The sequence below is a fragment of the Nomascus leucogenys genome, unplaced genomic scaffold, assembly GCF_006542625.1.
Source record: "Nomascus leucogenys isolate Asia unplaced genomic scaffold, Asia_NLE_v1 001479F_35004_qpd_obj, whole genome shotgun sequence".
Lineage (NCBI taxonomy): Eukaryota > Metazoa > Chordata > Mammalia > Primates > Hylobatidae > Nomascus > Nomascus leucogenys.
Genome location: NW_022097193.1, coordinates 19,356 through 35,051, shown reverse-complemented (window position 1 = coordinate 35,051; position 15,696 = coordinate 19,356). Strand labels below are relative to the sequence as shown.

The 15,696-nt window shown below is 40.8% G+C and overlaps 2 pseudogenes; both read left to right on the top strand.

Moving 5' to 3' along the window:
• The first annotated feature begins 2,644 nt into the window (after nucleotides 1-2,644).
• On the top strand, nucleotides 2,645-8,143 carry LOC115834185 (annotated as a pseudogene).
• Nucleotides 8,144-9,909: 1,766 nt separating this feature from the next.
• LOC115834184 lies at nucleotides 9,910-15,117 on the top strand (annotated as a pseudogene).
• The last annotated feature ends 579 nt before the right edge of the window (nucleotides 15,118-15,696 follow it).

Below are 15,696 nucleotides of genomic sequence, written 5' to 3'. Positions count from 1 at the left end.
CTGTGTTAAGTCAACTTTCTTGCATCTCATTCCAAACTTGTCTGTTGAGCTTTGAGCCCCCAAGTGTGGATTTCAATACTTCATAAACCTAATCAGCCAATTTACCGGTTTCTATGCAATCTAATCCACCTCAGGAAGTGGGTGTGGTCTTTCGAGGGCCCATACACTTTCAAAGGATGCTTGTCCAGAGATTTCTCTCCTTCAGTGAGGACCCACTGGATTTGTGGCTGCTGGCTTTGGAGCACCAGGAGTTACTTCTAATCTGGATGTCTACAGAGCTTCTAGACTGAGACCATTCATAGTAGCCTTGTGAGTATAAAATGTGCAGCAAAACCATCATGCTCACTTTTACTCTTAAAAATACTTAAATTTACCTGGCAGCATGCTTGGGTCTTTTCTAAGCAAACAAATAACTGTCTTAGTGATTTTACGGAAAATCAATATAAAGTATCTTCAGTTTGTAAGATATGGTTTGTGTTCCCTTGCTATTTGATTCTTTTTGTGTGACTGTTTTCTGTATTGTTAGATTTTTTCTTAAGTGTGAAAAGATATATTTCCATAGTTTCATGCAATGATAGAACCCATAAATACCTAAAATGTTCATAGAATGTCGGCATGTAGTAGTGGTTATAATGTAGCCAAAGTGATGTTAAAAATGTTGAATTATTTTGAAAATTCTTGTTGCAAAGGTCTTATTTGCTGCCTCTTCAAAAATTTGCAGTTTGCAGACTAGATTTGAAAGCTGTTGAAAATAGATTTAATCGGCCGGGCATGATGGCTCATGTTTGCAGCCTAGCACTTTGAGAAGCCAAGGCGGCAGATCGATTGAGGTCTAGAGTTAGACACCAGCCTGGCCAACATGGTGAAACCCGGTCTCTGCTAAAATTACAAAAAATTATCCTGGCATGGTCTGGGCGCCTGTAATACCAGCTACTCGGGAGGCTGCAGCAGGAGAATTGCTTGAACCTGGGAGGTGGAGGTTGCAGTAAGCTGAGATCGCCCACTGCACTCCAGCTGGGTGACAGAGTGAGACTGCATCTCAACAACAACAAAAAAAAAAAAAAAAAAAAAAAAGAAGAAGAAAGAAAATAGATCAATAGATCTAACCAAGTGGCAAGGGCTCCCAAGAAGCTGCAACTTCAAGTCACTAAGGGGAAAGGTGAATTGGCAGCCACGCTTCCGTTAACTGCATTTCTGGATTTTCTAGCGTAGAGTGGAAAACCTAATACATATCTTCATTTTTTTGTTATTTTAGAAGATAATTAATTGTTGATTAATTCTTGTTAATTATTATAGGTGAAATATTGGCTATTTCAGAATGTGAAAGTGTTTCTCTCTAATCATCTGAATTGACTATGGAAAACTTTCCTAATTAAAAATAATAGGTATTATTTACATTTAATGTATTGAAAGGAAGAGTTTTGATATTAAGTTAAAAGGACAAATTTAATGATTGATAATTTTAGGAGTTGACAATCCACTCTGATTAATCAATCTTAGATAAAAGCTACTTTATTTATAATTGTCTGAGCATACTTCTTAGGTGAGTTTGGAGGCAGGGAGTATAGAATAATACATAGATACTGAGTGTCTTTCATATATTATCATCATGGAATCATTGAGAGAGATAGAATGACAGAGACAGGATGACATTCAGAATGTGCTTCTTCATTAATTAGCTTATATAAGGGACTCAGAAATCATCCCAGCTTTTACCCTCTGCCCAGGCTTTAAGCTTGTCTAAGTAACTGGGAATGATTGAGAGCACAGCTTGTTTAACAAAAATGCCTGTTGTCTCATTTTCTCATTTGCATCACGGTTGTTCATATCCATAAGTTTCATACCCGTGAATTCAACTAATCTCAGATAAAAAATATTTACAGGGAGAAAAAGCTGCTGTACTGATCATGCACTTTCTTTTTTTTTTTTTTTTTTTTTTTTTTTTTTGAGACAGAGTCTCACTCTATTACCCATGCTGGATGCAGTGGTGCCATCTCGTCTCACTGCAACCTCTGCCTCCTGGGTTCAAGCTATTCTCCTGCCTCAGCCTCCGAATAGCTGGGACTACAGGCAGGTGCCACCACACCCTGCTAATTTTTTTGTATTTTTAGTAGAAACGGGGTTCACCATGTTAGCCAGGATGGTCTCGATCTCCTGACATCGTGATCCGCCCACCTCGGCCTCCCAAAGTGCTGGGATTACAGGCATGAGTGACCGTGCCCTGCCAAACATGTACATATTTTTAATCTTCTTGCTGTTCCTAAACAGTATGGCATGACAAGTATTTATATAGCATTTACATTGTATTAGGCCTTCAAGTAATCTAGACATAAAGTATTCAGGAGGATAGGTTTAGGTTACATACAAATCCCACACCATTTATTAATAAGAGACTTGAACATCTTAGGATCTTGGTATCTCAGGGAGTCCCGGACTGAATCTCCGATGACTATTGAGGGAAAACTTTATAAATTCAGCATGTTTGAATTTACTATGTCTCAGTTTGTACTGGAGCTAAATTATTAGACATATTGGACAGAGCTCAAGTAGACAAGGAAAATTGTCCGCCAGCCTTTTTTTCCTTTTCATCGGGGCAAATAAAATAAGAGAAAGAAATTCTCACTTTTTTTTTTTTAATTTTCAGAAACACGGATTCAGATGCCCTGCGAGTCTTCCAGAATGAGCTCATTTGCTGCATTTGCATGAAATACCTGATAGACCCGGTCACCATTGACTGTGGGCACAGCTTTTGCAGGCCCTGCCTCTGCCTCTGCTCAGAAGAAGGCACAGCACCAATTCACTGCCCTTGTGCAGAAAAATCTCAGAGAAGCCCAACTTCAACACCAGTGTGGCACTCAAAAAGCTGGCTTCCCTAGCCAGACAGACCAGACCTCAGAACATCAACAGCTCAGACAATATCGGTGTGCTCCATGAGGAGACTAAGGAACTCTTCTGTGAGGCTTACAATAGATTGCTCTGTGGGCCCTGCTCTGAGTCACCAGAGCACATGGCTCACAGCCACAGCCCAATAGGATGGGCTGCTGAGGAATGCAGGGTACGTGATGCCTCTAAGGCAGTTTGAATTATGTAGAATCCCAAATAAGAATGATGAGGGCCTATGATAATGATGGTGATGAGAATGCAGATGGTGGAGGTGGTGATAATTCCATGTCAATCATGACACATAAATGTGTCCTTTCAATGTTGCTGACTAATTTGGCACTCTAATCATAGCTGCGTTGAGACTTCCCTAAGGAGATTTACTTAGAAACATTGTTCAAACATATAGAATGGAGCTGTGGAGCAGGGGCCAGCACCAAGAACACTTTCCAAAGTCAGGTTATATAAAAGCCAGTTTCTCAGAAAATTGATGATATTATCTGAAGGGTCCCTTAAAACTCTCTATTATGTTTCTATCACTTTTCACATCTAAATTATTAGAACCAAATGTGTTTAATTTGGAAAAATCTGACCACTCCACTCTAACTTAATTTATGTTTCTTTCAATTACAGTCTTTTTTTTATTGATAAGGGGATGAAATCTACTATACTGTCTTCATTATTGCTAAGCTTCTTGCTTTTTTTTTTTTATTATTATGCTTTAGGTTTTAGGGTACATGTGCACAATGTGCAGGTTTGTTACATATGTATCCATGTGCCATGTTGATTTCCTGCACCCATTAATGGGTGCAGCTTCTTGCTTCTTTTGCAGGAGAAACTTATAAAGGAAATGAACTATTTATGGAAAATCAATCAAGAGACACGAAACAATCTAAATCAGGAAACTAGCAAATTTCATTCGTTAGAGGTAAGAATGAAAATGCTTTCTTTGTTTTTATGCAAATAAACACAATGTTAGCTTTTAATTTTTAGCTAAATTCAAACTACCATTGAAAGATAGTGATTTCTTCCCAAGAAAATGTAGTGATTTCAATTGATATAATAGGAGTTGCAAACAGAGAAGCCCACACAAGCTAGCCAAATTAATTCTAGTATATTGGATAAACAGAATGATGTGTATTCTAGTTCAAATTTGAAGGTTGGTATAAACCTTTTCAGACACTGCAGATGAGACAACATTTCACTAAGATTGGGTGTGAGGAAGGTGAAAGAAATAGAATAGTATATAGAGTAAAAATGTGGTACAAGTAAAAAAAAATTGCATAATATGGTGTATGGCTAAACCTTTTTTAACATGTAGGTGAATCAGACATGGAAAAATCCTAAAAGAGAGATTAATAGAGGAAATAATTGACTCAGTAACAAATGTGTAGAAGCGTCACAGTGACAGAAACCAGGAGTCTTTATAAAGGTTTGATTTAAAAAGGGAGAGAGAATATGAACATTGAAAAAGATGGACAGAAGAAGATAGCAAATGTTCAAGACTCCTTGCAAGAGTGAGGCAGAAAGTTTCTAAGTTGCTTGATTACACCCAGCATATAATTATTTGAAGTTTTCTATTGAGAGTGAGAACATGTAATCCTTTTAACCAAACGTCTCTGCAGAACTATGTGTTATTAAGGAAGAGGATAATCAGTATTCAATATCAAAAGATGCATATATTTCTCGAAGAGGAGGAGCAACTGCAATTGCAGGCACTGGAAAGAGAAGCAAAAGAGCTTTTCCAACAACTACAAGACAGTCAAGTGAGAATGACCCAACATTTAGAAGGGATGAAAGACATGTACGGAGAGCTGTGGGAGACATGCTGCATGCCTGACTTGGAGCTGCTCCAGGTGAAGAGGGAGGGTCCATCCTCAGAGACAGGAAGCCTTTGCTGGACAGTGCTGCCAGGACATGCAAATATCACCTGCATATGTCACTGCTCTAAGCTAAGTGACACATGCTGTCTGACTTCCACCATTACATTTCTCCATTCACTTATTACTGCATACTTTGATAATCTTTGGGAAATTTTTGCCATTTTAGCTGATAACATATAACAAAGTTCTCTTCAATATAATTTGGAGTACTATCCACACAGAGAGATCATCCAAAATCATTAGAACTCTAGGCCAGGGGAAGGTTAGTAATATTCCATTTACATGCCCTAGTTCCTCCTCACTCTGATCTCCCAGACAGCAGTGATTTGCTGAAGACATTGAGGGGTTTCCCCTTGCCTGGGCAAGATTTCTCAAAGCTGCTCATCAGTGTCCATGTACTGTTTCTCATATGGTTCTCTGTTTTGTTTTAATAGTTGTCATATGGGGTCAGAGCTTTCCTTGGAAATAAGATTAGGAAATTAATGACACTGGAAACCTAGATATCTTTGCTTTACTCCACCATCTCTTGCTGAGCTCCTTTCTTCTTAATGCCCACTGATGAAGCTTTTTATTGTTTAGTTGAGGTTCTGTTATTAATGTAGTCTTGAATGATTCCTTAGCAGGAAATAAAAAAGATATACATTATTAAAACACTAAAACAAAGAAACAAGAGTATGAGAAAAGATGCAGAAGGAAAAATCTCTCATAATTAACATTATCTTTTGTTTTTTTGCCGGATGTGGGAAATGTATCAGCAAGGTGAGTTTACACTAAAAACAAGGCTATTTGGGAAAAGTTTGTTCTCTTGTGAATGAAGGGGATGTATACATTTTGAGTACTAACATCGTTGTCAGGGGCTATTTCCAATTTTGTTTCAAAAGAGGGCCTGAGGTCTTCTTCTCTTTGGTCTGGAAAGTTTTCATCTTAAAATTTGTATGAATTAAAATATACATAAAAACAATTTGCCATTAGGAAGTTTGTTCTCCCATTTCATCCATCCTGACCAGCCATACCCCACAGATCTTAATACAAAATTACTCTGAGGAATCATAGAGGAGTCTTCTACTCTAGAGGGGTCAGAGGTTAAAAAACAAAAAAAAGACAGAAGGAGGAGAGAGATTCCCTAAGGATGGGCTGAGGAGGGATGTTTTGGTCCTAAAAGCCTCAGTGACCCGGGCCTGCTCCATCACCGTACACCCAGTTCTAGGAAGGACCTCAGGAAAATGGTTACCTCGGGACCCTCAGCAGCAGGGTTCTCAGGCTGGAGTTAGACTCCTTTGATTTGCACAAAAGATTAAAGCCTTTTGTCTCAGTGAACATTCTCTGTCAGACACTGACTAGCATTCATGACAACTGCAGCCTGAGGTCCCAAAGCTTTTTGTCTGAGATTTCTGCTCTCTGAAATATTCCCAAGATTTCTGCCTACCCTCAGGGGGTGTGATGGGCAGAGGGAGGCAATGACTTTTAATGATTTTAGAAGTTCTATAATGTCTGAGAATAATATATCTGGGGAAATTGGGTTTTTATGGAAGTAAAATTTAGAAAAAGTAACATCCTTATGGACCCTAGAGTGTGGAATAAAATGTACAACCAGTTAACCAAAACGGGCAGAATTCTGAGGAAACATCTTTTATGAAAATGTGATACCTTTGTATGACTGTGTGATTAACTCTGGGCCTGGAACAATAGCTGAGGCCATTTTTTTGCAGGACTGATTTTGCACAGATGCAAAAGCCCCAGCCAGTGAACCCAGAGCTCACTTCATGGAGCATAACTGGAGTCCTAGACATGCTCAACAACTTCAGAGGTAAGAGCCAGCTGCTTGGCAGTCCAGCCTCAAATTATTTCCTTATTGGGTCCCTTGGTTGAGGCTTTTCCCATTTAAGTTTTATTAGTTTTGACATGTAGGTAATACATTCTTTTCCAAGACATGTGCATCTTCTCTACCTGCATAGTATTACAATGATCGAAACTCAATTTCCTGACTTACAGTTTGATGAAAATGTAAAGATACACACTTTATATGCAGAATAAGAGGACAAAGAATATTCAGATCATGTAGTTATGAAGACACTAGTTCTCATGGTGGCATCAGTATTTTGTGTTTATTCAATTTAATTCAATTTTGATGGCTTAGATTTGGCATAATGGTTTTTAATTGTTTCCATTCTATGTGCATTTACATGCATTCTACAAGTTACCACAAAATCAGAACATTTTGATCAACAAAGAAAATGACTAAAATATCCATAATCAGGACAATTCTAATGCCATCAGATACATCTCGTAACAAGTGAAAAGTGAGGGATCTGTGAACGAGACTTAACCCTGTTAGGCTCATTCTAGAGAGCAGGTCTAAGTAGCAGAGGGCAGGAACCCAGAGTAGATTGAATCAGGAGCTAAACAGATAATGTAAAGCCAGAGTATTCTTTTCAGAAACTTATAAATTTTACATGTGTTAATTTCTACCAAATTTTATATGTGTGAGACTATAAGAGGCATTACTTACATTCCAATAAATTCTCACATCACAGCAAATTGATGTCTACCTGTTGATGATCTTAAAGACAAATAATACAAGATTTTTCTATTGAAGAAAGAAAACATTTTAGATATGTCCTGAAACAAAATATGCAGAGACAGACATTAAATCATTACTTTGCCCAGTGAGATGGTCACGTTTTTTCTCTATTATTTAAGGAATAATACATAATTGTATGTGCTGTAGAGGTGTAATAACTTTTCATCTTCATGGATGCATGGGGCTGAACTCTCTTGGCTTCCTTTTTTTTGTATTTTCTGGGAAGAGCAAATGAAGTGAATAATTGGGCCACAGAGCCTCTGTCCCTCATAGCACTCACTAATATAATATTTTTTCCCTGTCAGTGGATAATGCTCTGAGCACAGAAATGATTCCTTGCTATATAAGCCTTTCTGAGGATGTGAGATATGTGATATTTGGAGATGACCATCTCAGTGCTCCCATGGATCCCCAGAGAGTGGAGAGCTTTGCTGTGTGGGGAGCACAAGCATTCACCTCCCACAGGCATTTCTGGGAGGTGGATGTGACCCTCTCCTCCAACTGGATTCTGGGAGTCTGTAGAGATTTCAGGACTGCAGATGCCAATATCGTTATTGATTCTGATGAAACATTTTTTTAAATTTCCTCAAAAAGGAGCAACCACTGTAGTCTCTCCACCGACTCTCCACCTTTAATTCAGTATGTGCAAATGCCTCTGGGTCGGGTTGGGGTGTTTCTGGATTATGATAATGGATCTGTGAGGTTTTTTGATGTTTCTAAAGGTTCTCTTATCTATGGTTTTCTTCCTTCCTCCTTCTCTTCCCCTCTGAGGCCTTTCTTTTGCTTTGGTTGTACATGAAAAGTTGGTTTCATGATGATTTATTGTGACGTCCCATATATGAGGCAAATAGTGTCCTAAGACCCTAAGTGTGAGAGCCTGTGAGCTCATTGTAACTTCATGGAATGTAATTACTTTATGGTTATAAATGGGATAACCACCTTGAATCTGTACATTTGTTAATTAAGTTATTTTAATTAATAAATTATTGTGGAATCTTTACTAGAACATCAATAATTTCTTTTGTACTAGTTTTTTTGAGATTAATTCACTTACCGTGCAAGTCATGTTCTAATGTATTTAATTCAGAGATTGTTAGTATATCACACTTGTGCAGGCATCAGAGCTCTCTACTGCCTGTGCACTTTTATCACTTCCAGAAGAATCCCCATACACATTAACACTTATTCTCCATTCACCCTCCCCTATTCCTTGACAGCACTTAATCTACTTTTTATGTTTTTGCATTCAGGTAAATAAAATCATACAATGTAAGTTCTTTTTTTAATCTGATTCCTTTTTCAGAGAGTATGTTTTCAGTTTGTACACACTGTAAATCATTTGTCTTAGTTGTATATTTGAACCAGCCTGGGGTAGAATAATGAAGTGGTGGATATCTTATCTTACAAAGAATAAAAAGCGTGCTTATTTTCTTTTTAAGTCTGAGCAAGTTAAGTTGACCTCACAGACTTTATTGTTTCTCAACATCCTAGTTATTAATCACATTTCAGCTCATACAACAGTTTTTCAGTGCCGGGTTGCTCTGCTATTACATCTTCTCTGAATATATTATATCAGATTATAATATTCAGAAAACTCTTGTACTTATTACTCGCAGATTGAAAATTCCAAGGGGGCAATGGCAGTATTTGTCTTCTTTGCTAATATATTACAATTATTCAATGCAATTTTTAGAATAGATCACACAGTAAATAAGATGAGTAAATGGATAAGTAGAGGAGTTAATATGTATAAATATTATTCTAACATTAAGAAACTTTTCCAAAATATAAGTAACAAAATAGGATAGAACATACTAATGAATATCTATCAAAAGATAAGAAATAAATTGATTTTCAGATTCATATCAAAGATAACACTATTATGTTAGGGTTTAAAATAATTGCAGCATAATTTTGCAGGGTTGATTTCAATTGTCTTAGGTTTTTTAATAGAAATAATCGAAAGAGGAAGCTTCCTATATAAGATGATGGGGAACAGGAACAAGACTTAGAATAATGGAGGCTGTCCTTATTTAAACTGACATATAAATTTAATTACTTACTAAGCATAAAGTGGTATAAACCTCCTTATGCAGTACAAAGAACAAACTTTGTTTACATTTTAAATAAGAATCCAGGTGATACAGAATGGAAAATTCTATAAAAGAATGTAATAGCTACGTCTCCTAGCGCACCGGCTTATGTGCTCTAACAAAGACCACGAATTTGAAATGATTCAGAAGGTGCATTTCTCTCACATTTTGTACCAATATAGGAGTTGGTCAAGAAGAAGACTGACATCTTCAACAAGTGAATTTTACCTCTTTGTGCAGGAAACTTCCATTTATTGCCATGTCCCATGCAGCAGGAAAGCCAGAAGAAAAGTAGGAGGGACAAGAGTATTTGGCTGTGAAGAAATTACCAGGTGTTTCTCACAATGCTTTTATTCCTGTCCTATAGGTTCAAAATTAGGCAGATGGGACACTAAGTGGTAATGTATCTGGGAATGCTGTTTACACTCTAAACCATATTTATTCTTATCATTTGATTCAGAAAACAAATTAAATGACTGGCACAACTGAAATTCACCCAAGAGATTTGTTCAATGAAACAAAGCTGAACCTCAACCAAATAGATAAGCTGCTGCCTAAGGTTAGCACCAGTTGTTAGTGATTCAAGAGTGAGTAAACCCTGCTTTTTACCACTGTCGAGGTGTCCAGTGTCATCCTTTTTAGAGCCTGGCTAGTTGAGGGTTATGTGGCAAGAAACATCTTATTTATATTTTAGTCCCTTAAATGAACGATTTTGATAGGAATGATTCTCCAAATTTTGAAGATAATTATCAGAAAGATTCTCTTATTCCTTCACTGTATATCACGTAGACTATAATAAACTGTCTCTCTTCTGTCTCCACATATTTCATGCAGAACATTAGGAGTTAGCAGAGAGAAAGCCTATCACCAGCTTCTTTTGGACTCGCTGCCTTTTTCCAAGTGATCTGAGCTGATAAAATTATTCACCTCAGGGCTCCAACCCAGCACTCCTTTTGATTTTCACCTATGTTTTGTGAGCTTTTCTGTTGATGCTAAAACTCTATGCAAAGCCTCATAATTTAATTACATTATTTGTTGTTAGATTTCAAGGAAAAATTTATTCCTGACATTCTTCTAATTTAGCTCACATTCACTTTGGCAGGAAGACAGAATTAGCTACTTTACCATCACTTAGTATTTGACTCTGATTTTGGAAGATGAAAAAGTTTTTGTGTCTATTTACCATATTTTCTTAGCCATTTAACCAAGATAATCTTATTCTGTTGATTCTCCTAGAGATACTTAATTTATTTATTCTCTTCACCTGTCAGAATTTATGTTAGAATATCACCAAGACTTACTTACAATCGAAATAAGTCTAAGAGAGACCACTAAGAACATTGTCAATCATTAATACAGAAATCTTGAACTTCCTGAGATTTTTATCTCTCAAAGAAGTTATTTATGAATAGCCTGGTTATAGTTTCTTTTAATACAAGAATTGTCACTCTTCGATAGTACAAAAAGTAAAAATTGATAAAGAGGATAACTTGGAAAAAATTAATCTAACAAAAGTGAGACACATTCTTGACTAGCACTTTATTTCTGTACTAAATTTAGGAGACATGTAAATGGCAGGTTTCCTAAGTGAAATAAGACAGACGCACAGACAAAAATACTTCATGGTCCCACTCATATTTGAAATCGATTTTGAAAAGTTCAATACATTAAAAACGGTGGTTACATTCATGGGAAGAAAATAGGTAAATGAAGGGTAACAGTGGTAAAGGTGCCATAATGTAGAATAAATGAATCTGATGTACAACCTGTAGGTATATTAGATAATCTTGTATTGTTTTTGGGAAATATTCTGAGAGACTAGATTTTTGGTGTTCTTATCATAAAAAAGAAGCACAGCTAAGTGGTATGATCGATTTGTTAATTTTCTTCATTATAGTAATCATTTCCTTATGCACATGTATCTCAAAACGGCATATTGTGCACCTTGAAAATATAAAATAAAACAAATTAAAACAGAAAGATAATTTTGTTCTTGCATCTAAGCTGAAAATAAGTGAAGACTGGGTCAGTAATAACAACGCTTTGCTGAATTAAGAGAATTCTAATAAAATGTTCTTAGTTGGGAAGCTATCTGTATTAAATAAAATTGATCTAAAGCTGGTTACAGGGGCCATACATATAATCCCAGTGCTGTGGGAGGCCAAGGCAGAAAAATCACTGGAGGCCAGGAGTTTGAGATAAGCCTGTGCAACATAGTAAGACCTTATCTCTACCAGAAAATAAACAGAAAATTAGCCTTGAGTGTTGATGCGCACCTGTTGTCCCAGCTTCTCAGGAGGCTGAGTTGGGAGGATTGCTTGAGTCCAGGAGTATAAAACTGCTGTGAGTTCTGATTGCGCCATTGCACTCCAGCCTGAGTGACAGAGTAAGAACTTGTCTCAAAAACAGCAACTAATTATTATTTGTAGCCATTTTACCTGAAAGGTATAATTCTTTCTTCTACAATTAAATCCGCATATGTCTAGGCCAGCTATATCAGGTAGAGCTTGTCCTCTAGTGCTTATATCTATAAAACAAGTAGGACAATTATAAGGAGGCTCTAAGCAAAACAATTTTTTTCTCATTCTGGACTTTGAGGTCTTAATTCTTTAGACTAATTTTCTGTCTCAATAGTGGATATCACCCTGAAACTTAATTTGTCCAAACACCTCACATAACCTGACATTTTACAAAACATATAGTTCATAGAGTCAATACGTTCTTATGCCTTAAAAGTCTCCAGGCATTGAAGGATACTACCATGTGGAAACTCAGGCCTTCTACTGCATTACTGAAGGAGCACATTTGAGACTCACAGCACTGGTTGCAGGAGTCTGTTAACAGGTCTGGACAATGAGTAATGTCAGTCTAGATAATTCTGAGGAAGGCTTTCTGCCTTGTTATAAGGAGGATAATCACTGGAGACTCTAGACAAGTTCCCGGTCATCATTCCAGCATTTAGTTGCTGTTTTTGCAATCCCAGCACTTTGGGAGGCCTAGGCAGCTGGATCACTTGAGGTCAAGAGTTCAAGACTGGCCTGTTCAACATGGTAAAACGTTGTCTCTACTTAAAATACAAAATTAGCAGGGGGCGGGGGGCGGGGAATATGCATTAGAAGGGAAGGAGAACATACGTAACATGCCATTGGAAGGTGAAATTCCTAATATTTGAGAATATTGTTGAGAACTATGTTTAATTCTCAGTATAGAAAGATGTACCCTTTGAATGACATTAAAAATTCACTAGAAGAGTGAAGAATAATAGTTAAAATGTCACATAAGTAACAACAGTCTCAAAACAAAGTGTTCTAAAAGGTTAAAGTACGTATATGAGGTAGAGGAGAGAATAAATAATAGTTAATTAATTAGACTTTATTATGTGAAAAGACTTTTCTAAAATTCTTCTATAATAATTGAAGATATAAATGACAATAATTAAAGTATACAAAAAATAAAAGCATTAAAATAGTGAAACATTTAATAAAGGGTAAAGTTGAAAATTATTTAATTTTTAATCTCAAAAATCAGAAAGTGATTTTATCAATGTCCTAAAAAATTAAAATAAAAACAAACAATAATGTAAAAGAAGTGAGGTTTCCGCCGGGCTGGGGGCGGAGCTAGGGCTTCCCTGGGGACACAGAAGCAAGAAGCAGGGACCTTGGCGCCCACCAGGCTTTCCGGGCCAGAGCCTTCGCCAGCCACCCACGCCTCCCCCCCCTCCCGCCCACGCCTCCGGCCGCCTGTGTGGTGCTGCTGGCTGGGACCCAGCCGCAGGGTGGCGGGGCGCGCTGCATGACCCCGCCACCGCTGTCCCCACTCCTAGGAACACAGGTCTAGGAGGACCGCGCTGACTACAAAGAGTTCCAGGACTTCTCCTGTCTGCCCCACACCCGCAGCATCGCCTGGGACGATTCCTTCTACCCTTTCCAGGACCAGGAGGAGCACGGCGTCCAGGGCGTGGAGAGCGTCCTGGAGGAGGGCGTCCTGGAGCAGTGGGGCTGCTGCAGACTCTGGTGTTGCGGGCGCTGAGCTTTGAGAAGGCACAGGAGACTGACCACAATGGCTAGACTGGCCTTAATGTCTCCTGCTACCACAGCTTTGTGGATATACCGTGGTGGCCTTAGCTGAGTGCCCCCAAATTGACGTCAACTGGCAGGGCAGGGAAGGGAACGCAACCCTAATCATAGCTGCACAGGCATGAGCTGCCCCTGGCCCCATGGGCACAGTTGCCTTAGACACTGGCTCTCAGCCTTGCACTTCCTGCCTCAGCATCACCTGGACTGGTTCATGTGAGCTTTAACACAGATCTGGTGGAAACACAGACTGCCAGGCCCTGCCCCTGGAGTCTTTCTTTGAATAGGCCTGGGGTGGGGCCCAAGAATGAGCAGAAGAACAGGTTTCCTGGTGAGGCTGATGCCACTGGCCCAGGGATCCGACGTTGAGGACGGAGGGCTTTGAGGTTTTCATGGCTGATGATGGCCAGGAACCTTTCACAGTAGGCATTGAAGAACAGCAGAGTCCCAGACCCCAGGAAAGATGTCATCAGAGGGACATAGAGGCATCACGCAATTAAAGTGAAAATGAAGAAAGGAGCTGAGGATCTGTTTCATGACTTTCCTGCGCTGTTTTACTAAAGAGGCTGTTCTGGCCCAGTCAGGGCACGCTATCACCACCAACTACTTGTTGAACTATGTCCTGGGTCTTGACCTTGAAGGATGCATGCACCAGGGTGGAAAGCCGCCATGCAGGGTCGAACCCATCGCATCGGAGCCCTGAGCTAGCAGGGGCAGGTGTCCACGCGAGGGCCCCGCCGTGGGATGTCGCCAGAGGTGTGGCCACTTACACGTCTGCCTCATGCAGAGGCTCCTGGAGGGCCCCTGCCAGGAGCGGTTGGGGGAAAATTACCAGCTTGAGTTGCCTCCGCTCCAGGGCACAAGCCTGCAGAGGCTCAGGGACTGCGAGCTGTCCGCGCTGACGCTGCGCTCCGTGCGTGGCCCGGAGGACCGGGGCGCCCTGGACCACATGGTCAGGATGACCACCAGCCTCTAACAGCCCCGCCGTGGCCATCGCGTGCCAGACCTTGTGCCCCGAGTGCTCCCTGTGCGTGGGGAAGAGGCGGCTGGCGATGCAGGAAATCCTGGTGGCTCAGGAAATTCTGGCGGCGCGGCGGGGGATGGGGAGGCAGGCGCAGGAGGCCGGTGAAGCCGAGGGCACAGAGCAGCACAAGCGGCCCTGACCAGTGGCCGCGGGCTCCTGGGAGGGCTCCCCAAGAGCCGGCCTCCCACCTGCCCTGCTGCCGGGGTCCTGGGGCTCTGCCGACCCCGCCCGGCGGAAGGCCAGCCTCCTGCCCCTGAGCGCCTGCGGCGGAGCAGCTTGAGGTCGGGCATGGTGCCTGGGGTCCGCCTCAGCAAGGCGCCCGCGCCCACCTTCCAGCCCCAGAGGCCGGCGCGGAAGGGCAGCACCAAGGTCATGGCCACCTGCGGATACCCAAGTGGCCTTACAAGGTGGCCAAGGAGGAGAAACCGGAGGCTGAGGACGCCGAGAAGAAGCACCAGGCCAAGGTGCAGTAGAAGCGCCCGCCGCCCTGGAAGAAGAGGACGTGAGAATCCGCGGGCGCTTGACACGGGGTTCGAGGACAGGGTGAGGCGGCGGGGCTGGGCACCATGGCAGCTACGGGGACCACCAGGCGGCGGGCGTTTCCACGCTGTCTTTCTAGGATGCTCCCAGGAAGGGGCTGGGGGAGCCACATCGATTCGCCTGACACCAGCCACCCTAGCCATCAGTACACGTAGTGGGCATGTTGCCTAAAAGGCTCCCTTTAGAGAACCTCAATTAAGATTTGTTTAAAGATCAATTTATGAGGCCGGGCGTGGTGGCTCATGCCTGTAATCCCAGCACTTTGGGAGGCCGAGGCTGGCGGATCACCTGAGGTTGGGAGTCTGAGAGTAGCCTGACCAACATGGAGAAACCCCGTCTCTACCAAAAATACAAAATTAGCCGAGCATGGTGGCACATGCCTGTAATCCCAGCTACTGGAGAGGCTGAGGCAGGAGAATCGCTTGAACCCGGAGGCAGAGGTGGCAGGGAGCCAAGATCGCGCCATTGCACTCAGGCCTGGGCAACAAGAGCCAAACTCCGTCTCAATCAAAAAAACCTCAATTTATTAAAGGGTATTTTCTGCGTAATTTTGTATTTTTAATTGTTATCCAATTTGCCAAGTTTTACAAGTGACAGGGCCCCTTGTATCCAAGGCAGTTTT